Below are 16,208 nucleotides of genomic sequence, written 5' to 3' on the forward strand. Positions count from 1 at the left end.
CCATTTGTTTCTCTGCCTATGAGCACTCTTAAAAAGATGGTGATTTGGCTCATGAGAACTCATTTTGTGATTGCATTTGTTTATTTATTTAGGAAAAGCACATAAGCTCTTGAGGCCTACAGAAGCTGTTTTCAAGAGGAATCTCAAATTAAGATAAATTAAATAACAACAGTATTTTTTTTGACAGAAACTGTATTCTCATAAAATGCAGACTTGTGTTTTAGGTTTGACAGTGCTGTAGAAGACAATTGTGTAACAGCCTTTAATTTGTAAACTGTTAAATTGTGAGTAAATGTGTCTGTCCATAGGGAAATGTTGTTTTTACTTACAAGATGACCTTGTACATTGCAAGTCTCATGAAACTGGCAGAGGTATTAATTACACATGTGCACACAAATTTGTATTGATTGCTCTTTTTCTACGACTGTTAGATTGCTCTCTGCAGCTATTTATTTCAACAATATTAAATCATCCAAAGAAAGGGGATTATTGTGTTTTGACACTACATTCTGAGAGCCATACAGTAGGATAATTGGAAACTTTTAACTCTTTGAAGTTAAAATGGATTGTGAGATACCTGTACATGGTCTTAGAGAGACTTGTCTTCTCACAGTGCCTGAATCAAGACGTCTGTTAATTGTTGAGGAAAACCAAAAGTAAATAATAAATATAAATCAATAATCTATGTAATAATGGAAAACACAGGTAAAGATCAAATTTGAGGTCATGACAGCTGGTCTAAGAAAGAATTTTCCATGTATTGGAGATAAAAAAATAATTTTTTTAACAAGAAAGGTAACCTTTATAAAGAAACAGCATATATGTCTATCACCAGCTTTTATCTGATGAAAGTGGTTTATTGTGAAAATATTTTTTGCATATAACACATTTCTGAAGGAAAAAGCTGTTTCCAAGTAAAAATAGCAATTATCTTTCTAGTTGGTCCAAGAATTTTTATTTCTACTCTCTTTTGTTAAACTGATGAAAATATTTTGTAAAAATACAAAATAATTTGACAAATTTGTCCTATAAAAGCCTTTGACAAATATACACTGTGTATTTCCACCTATTACATGTGCAGTGATGAGTGAATTCATTTGGCTATCACTGATTTCTAATGGGAACTGAAGGAAGCAAAGGCACCCTGGCAGGGTCCGTGAGATTGTAAAGGTCCCACTGATTTTATAATGAGCATTATCACAGTGAAGCTTTTCTCACTCTTTCTTTGACACTTTGCAGAGTTGATGCTTTTTAACTCTCCCAAGGTCTGGGTAGATGTTGAAACAGGTTTGTCACAGAGAGCTCTCAAACTGGAGTTAGATATAGGATTCCCTTCTCAGTGTGGCTGGTCAGGAGACAGACTGAAAACATACTTAAAATATTCTTTAAAAACATGCTTTCTGATCTATTTGTTCTCACAGATTTTTGTAAGGAGAAGGATGGAGGTAAGACACTGACCCACAAAATTAACTTGAAAGGACCAGTGGAAGTTCAGGATTGTTGGCAGGTCCAGCCTGCAACTTTCAAAGTTGCCTGCAGATCTAATTTGCTAAACTCTGTATTTTCATAAAGGATCTTTAGATCTATCATCAAGTATCTGTGTTTAGAAGTTTGATGCTCAGTAGTTAGAGGTAAGATGTGGAAAAAAAATAATACTGATAGAAAAATGCAAGACCCATCCCAGCACAGAAAGGTCTGTTCACCATAGTAATGAATGAAGATTAAAAAAATGGATCTGCAAAGCACACAGGCCTTGACTGGGAGGGATGGCAGCAGCAAAAAGGAATAGACAAACATCCATGGGAGGAGGAAAAAGAAAAGCTGTGATTCTAAATAGAATATTATTGAAATATATTTGTTATTTATTAAAGTGAGATAGTTAATGAGGCACATTTTGCCCTGGCTTTAAGATGGGACAGTATTTAATACTGGCTAGTGGTGGGAAAGTGGGGGACGAGGAGACCCTACAGGATTTAATGTTCAAAGCCTGCTCTATCAAATAATTTAGACTGAATAAATACTGCTTCATGATTATAATTTTAGAAGTGTAGCACATACAGTTTGAAGAATACATATGCAGGTCTCAAAATGCTTAGGACAGCATTTATATATTTACCTATTAATTAAAGTGGTATTAATATGGAAAGAGGTGAAATAGATCACCATTTACAAACTACAGAGAAAATAATGATTTAACATTTTTTAAAGTCAATGTGAGTTCACCAGTTTATTTTCTTTTGCCAAACCTTGCAGCTGATTGTCAAAGTGTAATAAGTAGTGGCATCTTGGATTATGTTAATTAAGATTTTTTAGTTTATTGAAAGTGTCACTTCATAGAAACAAAACAGATTAGAGTCCAGGAGCACAGTGAACTTCTGAGGAGCTTAAACCAGGTGCAAGAAGGAAATAACATCTGGAACAGAGGGATTGTGAAGGAAAGACTGAGTTCCAGGTGGAAAGCTTAGATGGATGTTTGTTGTACATTTATTAAATTAGCAGCTAAATGGGTTCTAGGAACAGAAGACATCCTGAGATGGTATATCCAAACCATTTTCCTTCTGCAGCAAGATGGAGATTGTCTTTTCTTACATCTAAATAGTTTTTCTTATGCATAGTTGTTTTTATTATTGGTGGTGGTAGTAGTAGTAGTAGTAGTAGTAGTAGTAGTAGTAGTATAGTAGTACCCTTCTGTATCATCAATTAACTTTCTGGCATGTTTTAGGAAATCATGGAAGTTTTTGATGATATTGATGACTGTTCTGCATTTGATCAGACCCTCAAGAAATTTGGAGGCTGCTTTCTGAGTTCTTATGAGAAAAAGCATTTTCTACTGATGTGTTGACAAAATGTTATGAAATAATTTCTGTGTTTATCTTTCCTTTTTACTTCACTTTAGACCCTTACATCATCTACTAATGTAAAAGGACATCTTCTGGCCTGCTAAAATTTCTGGATGAGAATAGTAATTTCTCCTATTTCCTGAAGTAACACAATTTCTGTTAAAAATTTAGGGTGTCCTGACTGAAGAAAAAATGTTTTGTTTATTCCTCTTTTTAATTCCTTTATTTTCAAAAGAAAACATTTAGATGTGAAAGTTTATGTGTTGATTTTAGACTAGATAAAACCTACCTTAATTCTGTATTTTGCTCTTTGATTTGGTATCAGTTACCAAAGAACCTTCTCTATTTATTCTACAGGCTGGGGAACATGTAAGTTTTTCTTAAAATAGCAATACTTGTTGTTCATTTTGCAGATTTAAATTTTGACAGTGATTTTGTGCCATTCATTCACAGATGCCTAAAGGACACAAATTATTTGCTTTATTATTTTTTTGTGAAATCTAGGTCATTTCACCAAAGCTGAATATAGCCAAGAATGTTCAGATCTGCTTAAATGTAATGTCAAACAACTTGACTTTTTAATTAAGGGTAAGAAAAATTGTAGCTATTTCAGAAAATGTATTCTTGGAAATCTATTTGATATGAACCAGAATTCTTTCATTTATTTGCTACTTATACTTGTGTCTTCTTTCTAATATTTGTCACCCCAAGATGTTTTAATATCTGCTTGGCATAACCATTTTTCCATGCAGAATTACATGTTCCAATTTAATTAGGAGTGGTAGCTCTTATTGCAATGCCAGCAACAATTTTAAACAAATACCATCTCCTGCAGACTTTTGTGTGCAATTAACTCAAAGCTACAGAAAGAGACCTCATATCCCATGGTGTTCTCAGAGGAAACACGGTCCCATTAAAGGTTGCATTCAATTGTTTTCTCTGTCACTGGGAGAGCCTTATTCTAACTGAAAAAGTAGTTAATACAAATTTCTATTCTAATAACGGCTGGGTTTGAATCTGGAACAAGTCATTGTTAACAGATGCCACAAGGCAAGGCTCTATGTGAGCAGCAGAACACTTTAAATCCTATTTGCTCTACAAGCCTCTCATCTTCAAAGGAAAAAAATTGACAAGTACTTCGCTGAATTAACTTTTTTAACATTCCATTGCTTGTCACAGTCTTTTGAGGGCTTCATCACAACATGGCTTATTTTTAGTGCTCATCATGCCTCCTTAGTCTCCTTTTGTTTTCTTTTGTTCTCTCTTCACAAAATGAGAAATATCACTGGTTTTCACTTTTTCCTTTGGGTACCACCTTTATCAAGATATCAGCCAGTTTCTGGGAATTCTTTTGCTCTAGCTGCTTCATTTTGCTCAGTTTTTGCAGCAGCACATGTGACACACTTCAGGGTACATGGGTAGGGCTCATTGTTTTTAAATGACTACTTCAAAAGTATAGATTTTATATCATATCTTGAACCCTGAGTATCTTCCAAATCTCCTCTTAAAAATTTTTGGAAAGTCAGAATAGTTAATTGAAAGCATTGATTATTCATTTAAGAAAATTTTCTGTTTAGGGTGAATCCATGTTGGAAAATCAATGAAAGTACTTGTGTACATTGCTAAATGCCACTATGAACACTGATGTGTTGAGGGGATTAAAAAAAAAGGATCCAAAAAGTCTCTAGCATGTTGTATATATTAAACTTTGGATGAAAATATTTCTATAGACACAGATACAGTATAGAAGAAAAAAGGCCTTTTCTTATCAACTATTTTGGGGGGGAGGGAATGAATTTTAAATATCTTGGATAAATTAATAGTAGAAAACTGAGAACCTTGTATTCCAGGGTTAGGTCTACTTCAGGGACATGGTAATGCAAACATTCGTGTTGATGACATCATATTTAACCCATTTCTATGGGTTCTAATTTCTATAAACCAATACTGCTATAAACCAAACTCAAACTGGAATGCAAGAGGACACTCAAATACCCTCTCATGCTAACATGTTTCATGGAGGAATTCTCCACTTGTCTTTCATACTCTAGTAGTGAAATCAGGAAGCTCACAACAGAATAATGGTGTCACCTTGCCAAGCCTGTAACAATTCCTGCTCTTTTTGCAGGATATGCAGGATATTTTCTGCAGATATGCAGCTCTTTTAGACATGGCTGGGATATCACAGGCACAAACCCAGGGCTGGCAGATACAATGTAAGATTGTGGGGCAGATGTGCACCCTTCTGGCTTGGCAAGTGGTGAATTCCACCTGTAGCAAACGAGCCATAGATATCATTACCAAAGCTGGGGGAGAAGGTTGTTTATCTTCCTTCTTTCATAATGTTTCCTCATAGTACATGTGGGGTTTGCCATCAAGTTACTCTGATTCATAATAAAAGAGGTAGGAGTCTGCACCCACATGCATTTATCCTGTGCTATCCTACTCAGACATGGCACACAAAGATATATGCAAGATCAAGATCAACACCTATTTATATGCTAAAGCCTTCATATACAAATATCAAGTGATTTAACCCACTTTAAATCTTCAGCCTTTTTTTTTTCCACCAAGCCCTGTTATTCCATCTTCTAAAATGTCTATAGCTAATCATAATTATTCCACTAGCAACCTTTTCCCAATAATTTCCCATCAAAGGAGAGATGCAGTTTGCTGTGCCTGACTGTTGCTTGCATATGCAACTTTCTTTTCCATGCAGGTCACTAATTAAAATTACTTTCATGATTGGTTGATTCCATGTCCTATGAGGTTATGGGCTCAAATTTCAATGTCATCCACAGAAAGTTTCATCAGGGAAGTGCTGAGTGCATGATCTCAACAAATGCAGCAGTCCATTGCAGTCCTCCTCCTTAATGGAGGCTCTTTTGTCTTTTTTCCCTTACTTTGGCAAGGGTGCAAATATGAGAATCTCCTAAGCAGTGAATTTTGCAGGATGATCATATATCAGTAATGTTCATAAGGATTCTTTATTTACTTACAGACCAAATTCTCATCTTGCAAAAGTAACACTGTGAGAGAGCAATGTCCCCGTGCTGTCTCTAATTTCATGTGGCTCCTATCTGAGCAAAATCTAATTGTCAGCTCTGATTTCAGTGAGTGAATGGAATAGTAGCTTAATGCCTTAGCAGATATTGCTTGATATTTTTTGGCCTGGTATGTTTTTCTTTAGCCAGGAATTTCTAATCACTCCTTAAAAAATAACCATAATGAAATTTTAATGAAGTTTTAATGAAGTTTGAAACTCATTAGTCAATAGTAAACAAAGGTTTCCTCTTAGAAATACATGTTTTTCACAACAATTACTTCTAATCCAAGTAAATTGATTTTCCAGCCTTTAATCCATTCTGGAATCTTGAAATTCATTTTTTCTTTAATATAATGTCAAATTGGCTTTTTCCTTTCTAACTCCCCAGACAGCCAAATTATCAGTGAACATGGTCTTACATGATAATTTATCATATTAGTCTTGGTGATAGGGGAATCATTCAGCACCCCTCTTCCATAGAGCAAAAGGCACAAAAGTGTGCCAAAAGACAGACTGCTGCAGAGGTGCTGACATCTATAAACACACAAAAGGCAAAAAAAAAATTAGAAATTAAGTGAGCAAAGAATCTTTGGGGAAGTTATGTGTGGTAGCTTAATTTAACAAAGGTTTAATTATAGGAATGCAGAGGGAAAATAAACACAAGACAGGTATTGTGGAAATAAAAGTGCCTGGGCTGAGGAGACATGGAAAAGAACAACAGCAGCAAGGAATTGTAGAAAAAGGTGTGGAAGAAGGAATTATCTGGTTTCTTATCTGGTTTTTTAACCTGTGCAGTAATTTACAAAGAAAGAAGTTGATTTCCTTCTGCACTTTTCTAGTTTTTTAAATATGTACAGGTAAGGTCAAGTGGCCATAAAACAAAGTGTCCTTGCCCTGCTGTGACCACTCCAGCTGAGCAAACCCAGCCTGGCTCAGCACCTGAGGGGGTCATACAGAGGAGGGAGCTGGATTCATCTGATACAATCTACACCAGAATTCTGGGCCTTTGAGAGAATGGGAGACTGTAGGGAACTGAAACTGGAATTAAATAATCCTAAACTAAATATGACTTTAAACTGGGGAAAACAAAAGCCAGTATTAGGATATCCTGCCACTTTCATTTCAGTTGTTTTTAAGATTCCCTGTGACAAAACACAGGCACAAAGAAAGCTTCTGTTGTGAAGAGCATTTTTGCTGTATGACAATAGAAAGCCTTAATATAGGATAATGTAAAAGTTTTGAACATTATAAAACTCAAACTCAACATGAGCTATTTCAGCTCCATAGGAGAAATGAGAACAGTTTAGGAAGCTTTTCACTGCATTGAAACATATTTTGCAGGCACACTTTCATAAAAGAATGACAAAAGAAAACATCAAGAACAACAAACAAGGAAATGACTAAACAATACCATCACAACAGACTTATTTAAAGGTAGGAAGCAAAAGCTGGGAATGAATGGCTATTTTCTGCCTTTGAAGTGAAAGGCCACAATCACTTTGCTACTGACCATATTTCTGAGAGTTCTGAAGTTCTGGAAAAATGAGGAAAACTGCCATTTGTTGAAAACACCAAGTAGGTACTACGGATAGTAAGAGTGAGGGCAGACTAGAAGAAATTCAGTGACTGGGCATTTACATTAAAGATGAAGTGCAATTCAGATAAACAGGAAATAATGCACATAAAAAATAAAAATTGTAGCTGATAAAATTATTTCTGAGCAGATCATTAAAATGTAGAAGTAAAACCTGTCTGTATGACAGATCAACCCACAAAAATATAAATGCATTACTGAAAAGAAAATATTAGAAAATGTTTTAAAAGAGATAGAGAACTAAAGAGAAGGTCATGTGTTTGCTCACATCTTGAATCTGATATACATCTTAAAGAAACATTTATTAGTCTAAAAAAGCTCCAAATAAGGACAAAAAGGGTGTTAAGTGGTAAAACACTTGTTAAGTATTAAATATCTGGGGCAGAGATTTTTTGTCACTGTCAGCACAGTCTGTGTATAGGCTGTTTAGTTATACATTGATAAACTTATTTTTAGCTCCTTTCCAGCTGCTGCTGCAATTGCCAAAATTTTGCTTTTGTTGTTTATTTTTTTTGGCAGACGAAAATAAGTTGCTTGTTCTAGGAAGTGTTGTACTTTGATACCAGGAAGACCAAACCAATATGCAAAAAAACATTTAAATTATTCTTGTTCAAAGGACAGAATTGACATAAGTATTGAGATCCTATAGGATCTTAGATATAGCCAAAGGTAGATATGTGTATAGGATTAATAGTGATGATGACAGGCAATTTATCATCAGAAAATGACTGCATCAATAGTAATAATAATTGATCGGGGGTGTTCCCAAATTTGATGAAGATTTAGGCAAAAGTTATTTTGCTGGTTTTATCCCTAAGGTCCAGGCTCAGAGCACATACCAAGACCTCAGTACCCCTCTATGAATTTCTAATTAGGAATCCTTTGGACCAAAGCAGTATTTTGGCTTTACACAGAACACACCTACATGGTTCCATGTAGATGTCCTGACCATACACACAAAGAAAGCAAATATAAGCAAAATAACATTTTGTTTCCCCAAAACCAGCATTGCAATTTATTTTTCTAAACATTGTAAAAAATATTATTTTTCAAGAAAATTAATCTATCTTCTTTTCTTTAAAAAAATTTCTTGATGTTCATATATTGTAAAATACATTATAGAAACCCTCAATAAGCACCCCTTACAACAAGAATTGTGGTGACCAGCACACCAAAAGCCCTACACATTTTTCAAAGCACAGCATTTAAAGAAAGACCTACTTCTGGCAGATCATCCTCAACTGTAAATTTTAAGGGGAATTTTTGAGGGCAGGCAAAGTAGGCTACCATGAGGAAATGCAAGATATGACCATAAAAAATATATGTCACAGAATAGTTTGGGTTGGAAGGGACCTTTAAAGGTCAGTTTGTCCAGTTCCCTCTGCAATGACCACAGGCAACTTCAGGATCTGTTGCTCAGATCCCAGTCCAACCTGACCTTGAAGGTTTCCAGGGATGGGGCATCCACCAGCTCTCCAGACAACTTGTTTCAGTGTTTCAGCACATATAAAAATTCCATTTGCTGCAATTAGAGCTTAGAGGCAAGAAATATTTTCTCATTAAAACTGTCAAATTTGCAACAGGGATGAGTCTAATTTTCTTAATATTTTATTTGAAAGCGATAGAAAGGGGAGCAGAAAAAATTTTTCTAACCCTAAAAATTATGCAGCAAAGTCAATTTGTAATATATATGAAGCCAAAAGTAGGACAAGATATTATTCAACCTATGAAGGAGGGCTTTATTTTCAAAATTAATGTATTTTTTCCCTAACCTCGTCTTCAAAACTGCTGTAATGCCATCAAATTAATTTTCCATTCCAGCATTCTTCCTCATGTTCTAATCTTCTTTGGCATCTGAAACATTATCAAAAAATTGACTTTTCTTTCTCTCTGTAGTCCTGTGAAAATATTTAATAATCCCAGTCTATGTAATTTGAATTATGCTGGACAAGGTTTGCTTATTAAAACAAGGAAGGAATAGGAAGCAGAACAATTTAATAAAGTGCCAGAACTCACTATTTTTGCTTATGAGTGCAGTGCTCAGCAGCTCTGTTAGATTTGTCAGGCAGAAAAAATAAATTTCTTAATCTGGATCTTTCCTAATAAGATCAGAGTACAAATTGTTAGTAAAGAATCTCTCAGATTCATGAAAATATCTGAACACATTTCTTGAATTGGCTTAAAAAAACTATCAAAAAAATAAATTCTTATAACCTGGCTGTGTTCTAGCCTCTGCTAATTCTGGGTTTTGCACTGCAAAACTCAGCTTTTGTTTGTAGAAGAATGAATTTCTGCCCTTTTCCACAAAGTAGAGAGAATGGTGATTTTTGCAGTGAATGTGAATTTGTGTGGAGCACAGCCCAGTGTGTAACTTCATGCCAGTTTGCCTGACAGTTGACAGCAAAGATAACACCATACAAATGTTTGATTTTAAACTTGGGGTTTGTACTAAAATCAAGTCCAACTGTTTGAATTTTGTCACATTGAAAGTTAAATGGCATTCAGAATTCAAAATCAGAGATACTCAGCAGAAAGATTGCAGGAATAAGAAGAAACACTTCTGTGGTGAAGGCCTATGCATAAAAATCATCTTTCTCCTTTTTCAGTGGACTTGAATAAGTCGAAATCTACAACCTTTAGTACTTCAAAAAATTATTTTCTCATTTTCAGTGACAGGAAAAAAACCTGAAATGTAGCTCTACCTGTTTTTGGGTAAGAGAATCTAAAGGGTAGCTGTACAAGAGTAAAGCAAGTCATTTAATGCATGTAGCATTTACACTGTGGTAGCACATATAAAGTAACAAGCTGAAGACTTCTTGAGTGTGTGTGTTGCATATGACCAAAAGAACAGTTTGTAGTTTGTTATTTATTTATGCAGCATTTGAGAGGAAGAAATTTACTAGGGGAAGAGAGCATGGGAAAACAAAATTGCAATTTGCTGAAAACTGGAATGATCTTAGAATAAAAACATTCCATATTGAAAATGTACCTTTTTTAAAAAAATTATTTATTTATAACTTCATTCCTAATTTACAGAAAAATGGTTTAGTGATTAGATAGCCCTTTTATTACTTTTCCAGAGTCACATTGCAGCATTTATTTTGGCCTTTCTTCATAACTTCACATATATCAGATATTATAATACAAGGTCTAATTTTCAGACAAAAATGTGAAACCTATTTTGCCTGTACACCTAAGATAAATTTTTGCTGGATTAAAATTTAGATTTGTATAACATCAATGTATTATAATAAAACAAATGATACACAGGGACACCTATTTAACTCCTTCAGTCTCAACAGCTTCTCTTACTCTTTATTATTGGCTGCATTTATAAATAAGTTAATGTATATCCAGTTTACATGATCCACCTTGATCTGAAGAGCATCAAAATCCTGGGTTAATAAAATAGGAAAAAATACCAGCTCTATTAGTAACAAGACAGCAATACATGGTGAACTATGCTGATTAAATGTACAGATGCTATACATATATTAAAATCAGAAATGAAGAAGCAGTAGGAAAAGAGAAGGTTCTCCATTTCATAGAACAAAATTAAACACTTACAGGAGGTAATGGTATAATATGGAAAATCCTTTATAGACTTACTACTCTCTTCAATACAGAATCACTTTGTTCATAAATTGGATTTGAGTAAGTGCCCTCCCCTCTCCATTTGTTGATCTGTATTGTTGATTATATCTTTTTTTATCACTTTGGCAAACTTTCCCACCATTTACCACTTGTGAAATAATGACACATTATTGTGCATTTCTACTTTCCAAAACTACAGGTCACACTGAGTGTGTATCATATGACCTCAGAAACTCAGACATATTTTCTACAGCTAACACAATAAAATAGTCTTCCAGGTTCTGTTTTAAAGTATCAAAAGTTAATAAAATATTAATTAAACATCAGTGTTCAATGCAAATTGAAATTATGCCAATAATTACATTGCTTTGGGAGTACATTCAGAATGGAAATTATTATTGCAGATTTGTTTGAGAAATAAACTCTGAGCCAGAAGCTGCAGACTTCATTTCAGAAGTATATGAAAGTGGGATTTTATTTTTCCCCTTCCCACCCTCCTAGGAGTTCTCACTATGCAGATCTTCAGGATGTTTTTAACACAATATTATATTAACATGACAAAGTAACTTGTGTTGCAGAGAGATAGAATAGCAACCCAGCACATGAAGAAAGATAATAAAATACAAAAAATAAACCAGCTTCTATCTTAGAAAAATTCAAGTGGCCGGTCGTGTATGGGTTTGCAGAAAAGTACAACTGTGTACATTTTGCTTATATGTAATTTTGTCTTCTGCACTCTATATTAGAATAGCCCTTTACAAACTTCATTTCAAGGCTATAAGGAAATTTCAAGAGGTGGAAAGGATATACTGTGCAATGCATTCAACAACAGTAGGGCAAGAGCAAGGTATGCAGTCTTGTAAGAAATGGCTTTGAGTGGTAAGCTTTAGATTTTAAACACCTCTCCATATGTTTTTTATACAGAAATGTTCTATTAGATAGTTAGTGCAGAAAAAAATCCCCACCATAAACTCAAATAATCCCAAGAGTACTCCTTTGACTTTCCCCAGACAACAGTCAGGAATCCCAGTTCTTCTACAGCCATTGAATTCCCATTCCTGACTAAGGGTATGGATTGAACTGGAAAAAATAATTCCAAACCCCGTTTCCTCAAAATCTTCCCCTTAACAGTTTGGGCAGTTTCCTATTCCTGTTTTCCAAAGGGCAGGAAATTACACTGAAACCCTCTTTGACTGCCAGGCCCTAAAGCACCCAGTGGATAAAGCCCCTCCTGCCGGCTCCCCCTCGGCTGGGCTGGCTCTGCCTCCTGAGCAATAGCTGTGCTGCCAAAGGAAATGGGACACATCCCAGAACAGGATGATTTCACTGCTCTGTCCTCAGGGAATGCTGTCCCCTTATCCTTACCCAGGCATCGTCTGAGATAGTGCTAATAAGCCTAACCAAAACCATGCCAAAGAAATATGAATAATTAAACACTCTGTAGCATGAAAATCCTGTTTCTTGCCCTGACCTCATTTGGTCCATTAACACAGGCATGCATGGATGGAGGAGAACCACATTTTCAAACATCTCAGTCTTCAAATAATATTGTTTGAATCTTCGTTATCCTACAGTATTGTTTTCTTTTGTTTTACTTATTTCTAGTTGACTTTGCCAAAATTAAATTTATGATCTGATTTTCAGAGGAGACAAGGAATTAAAATGTGTGCTTTCAATGGAGCTTTGAGCACCTGGAACATCAATTTAATTTTTGCAAGGAGAGTTAGGGCAATGATGCAGTGAAGAGAAACACAGGCAGCCTCCTTAAAGTAACACCTTGGAATAAAAACACAGGCTACTAACAAGAAGGTACAAAGCCAACACAATAAAGTTAACCTTGGGTGAGAAAAAAAGAATTTGTATATTTTTACTGCTTTAAATAATGCTGTTCTTTTTATTATAATTTTCTAAATTAAAATTTATTTCAAAAAGGAACAGCAATTAAACAAAAATAAAATAGGTAATATGTGGAAAAGAGTGTCAGTTTTGTCAATGATTTCAACAAATCCTTATTTTGTCTTATTCTGCAATAGCTTTAGTCTCAACCAGATTTCAGACTGATCCTGGGCTGTGATGGAAACCTTGGTGCCTACATGCAGCAGGACCCACATCTATCTGTACAAGACTCATCATCATTCACTGGCTGTTCATTAAGCCCTATGAAGGCTTATGCATTTTATTGATATTTTCTCTGGACAAATGCATAAAATATGCATATCTATACAGGAAACTGACAATCATCTATTTTAAAATTAATCTAGCTATTGCTCCACTTGCTGTTGTCAAAACAAGAGAAGAAATTCCATGTATTAAACCCTTTCTTCTATCTGTATTTTCCCTTCACAGAAGTCTTTCAGAAAAGTCAGCCTAAATATTACCAAGGTGGAGTTTAGAGGGGGAATGGAATTGTGAAACGATGGTTGTGTTTCCTTTCTTTTTGGCAGGTCCCTTAGAACAGAGTTAGCAGTATTTCTGTTCCTTCATTTTCCAGGAACACACTCAGACTGGATTCACAGTACAGTTGTGCAGACAAACCACAGCCAGTTTATGAGGATTAAGGGGATTCACCAGGGGCTGTAGACCTGCAGACAGTCCGCAGTATTTGTGGTCTAAACATGGTGGAAACTCAAAACCTGCAGATTAAGCCTCCAGACTAATAATTGTTCCTCTAAGTATAAGTGGATGAGTACTATTCTACATAATGCACATATTCTCTTTTATTTTTTTTTTTTCTTTACTAACAAGCTGAAAAGGGCCATTGCTAAGGCAAGTATAATTGTTCCAGTGGGTATAAAGATAGTTTTTCATTTTTCTTTCCTCACTAAATAAGTACTTTCCTAAATAAGTTCTGATGTTCTGATGGTTTCTGAAAGAAAATAAAAAAAAACATTTAGGCTTTGACAACAATTCTATGCTTTAAAGCTAAGGAAAGAAGACCTAGAGTATTCTGCAGTCCTTATTTATATTTTTTTCCTATAAATTTCTTACCACTTTCCTTACTTCTTTCCTAAGAAATTCTACATTAGGTCCCAAAGAACTGTTACATGTTTACTTTTGATGGCAATTTCAGTCTTAGACTTTATTTTTGCTATTTGTTATGCTCTCTGCAGTTTCCATACCTCAAAAGCAACTTGAAAATGGGAAGATGTTGGCATTTAAGGAGACACCAACTTCCTCAAACAGGAGAGCCAGAACTGAGCCACATGGGATGAAAATTTAAGTCATTCTTGGGGTCGCCAGGTACCTTGAGGAACTTCTTGCTTTCAGTACTAGAGGAATCAATCATATTGAATGCCTTGATATAAATCCCCCAGGGATTGCCTGAGCCAGCTCAGTTTCTGAGTCACTAATGAGTCATAATGCTTTGTCAAAAAATTGCTCCCCAGCACTTCAGGTTCAAGTAGAGGGAATTCTGAACTCACACCGGTGCTCCATAGGAGGCCCCTAACAAAGCAAAGCAAGGTCTGCAGGCAGACACAGTACCTTTTATTCTACCACCTGGTGTGGCTGGAGAAATTAGACAGGCTTTCAGGCACATAGACCTTTTTCAGGTCTGAAAGAACTTTAAAAACTAGATACTAGTAGAGACCAATGACTCAGAGTTTAGTTAGATATGTATCAATTAGATCAACTTTGAAAGAAAAGATAGTTGGTGACTGTGGAGTAGAGGAGATGTAATTAGGGGAAGGCAGAAGAGAGGCAGAGAGATGGTGATGTTCTTTCAGCCTGGGGAAAAGAGAAAGAAAATCATCCCGTAGAACATGGTAAAGAGAGGCAAAGGGATAGAGCATTTACTCTGCCATGAAATCAGTATCTTCCTACAGAGCCCATGATGATCATAAGACATAAATTTTAGTTCTCAGCATCTCTTAAACATATGCTTTAGGTTTCATTTCTTCTTTTTTTTTTCTTTTTTTTTTTTTTTCCACAACTAGTTAAAGCTGTGCTTTAACAAGTGATACCATCCTGCTTTACTGCTTCCTCACTACTACCTTCCTCATGTACCTGCCACCTTTGACACTTACAGCAAAATTGCACTGTAGCAAGGTGAGGAAGATAATAATATAATAATTGAAAAGAATAATTGCCTGTAACTGATAAAGGAAAGAAAGGAAGGTTGATAAGCTTCATGTAATTTCCATATGTGACATATTGACACAAAATATCATAATTTTTTTCTATTTTTTTTGTAAGGTTACTTGGTTTGGATTACAGGATGGAAGCAGTTGTGTCAATATTACCTGTACACAGGTGGGACAGCAGAGCCCCCCTCTTTTTCGCTCATGTATGTGCATAGTTGAAGGACAGGATATACCTGTATGTCTCTCTGCATCTGCCTTTTCTGGATTACTTTTCAGTAAAGTTACTCTTGTTTCTGTTCCAACACAGCAAACCTTCTTTTTAGTCAGTATTATCATGTTCATCACATCCCAGATGTTCTTATTAATTGTAGATCAACACAATTACCCAAACAAATTTTCATTTCTTCCCCATACCAATGCATTTAATTTATAATAAAATACAAAAATGTTAATCCTGAACATTAATGACCACTACAGTATGAGTAGCAAATGATAAATTTATTCCTGTCACTAAAATACTTCTAATAAACAGGGTGCAGATAAAAACATAAATGTTTTAGATCTCAGTTAGCTAAGTGGTCTTTAGTTCCTTGTGGAAGCAGAAGATATTTATTCAACAATGAGCTTAGGATAAAGACAAAATAAATAGCTCCAGGGCACAAACACAGGGTCAGTGCTTTCACACATCCTGAATGACTTGACAGTGTTTATCTCTGTTTCTAAACAGTAGATGCATTCCTGTATTAGTGGTGACTTCAAACACTCCCACAAACATACATACATACCCACACACATACATATTCACACATGTCCTTGTGCACGAGTAGTACTGTGTGGGAAGATGCTTAGAAAATTAGAAACCTTTCTTGCTCGCTCTTTCTTTCTTTCTTTCTTTCTTTTCTTTTTCTTTCTTCTTCCTCCCTCCCTTCCTCCCTTCCTTCCCCTTCCCTTCCTTCCCCTTTCCTTTCCTTTCCTTTCCTTTCCTTTCCTTTCCTTTCCTTTCCTTTCCTTTCCTTTCCTTTCCTTTCCTTTCCTTTCCTTTCCTTTCCTTT

This window comes from Parus major, chromosome 2 (genome assembly GCF_001522545.3).
Source record: "Parus major isolate Abel chromosome 2, Parus_major1.1, whole genome shotgun sequence".
Taxonomy (NCBI): domain Eukaryota; kingdom Metazoa; phylum Chordata; class Aves; order Passeriformes; family Paridae; genus Parus; species Parus major.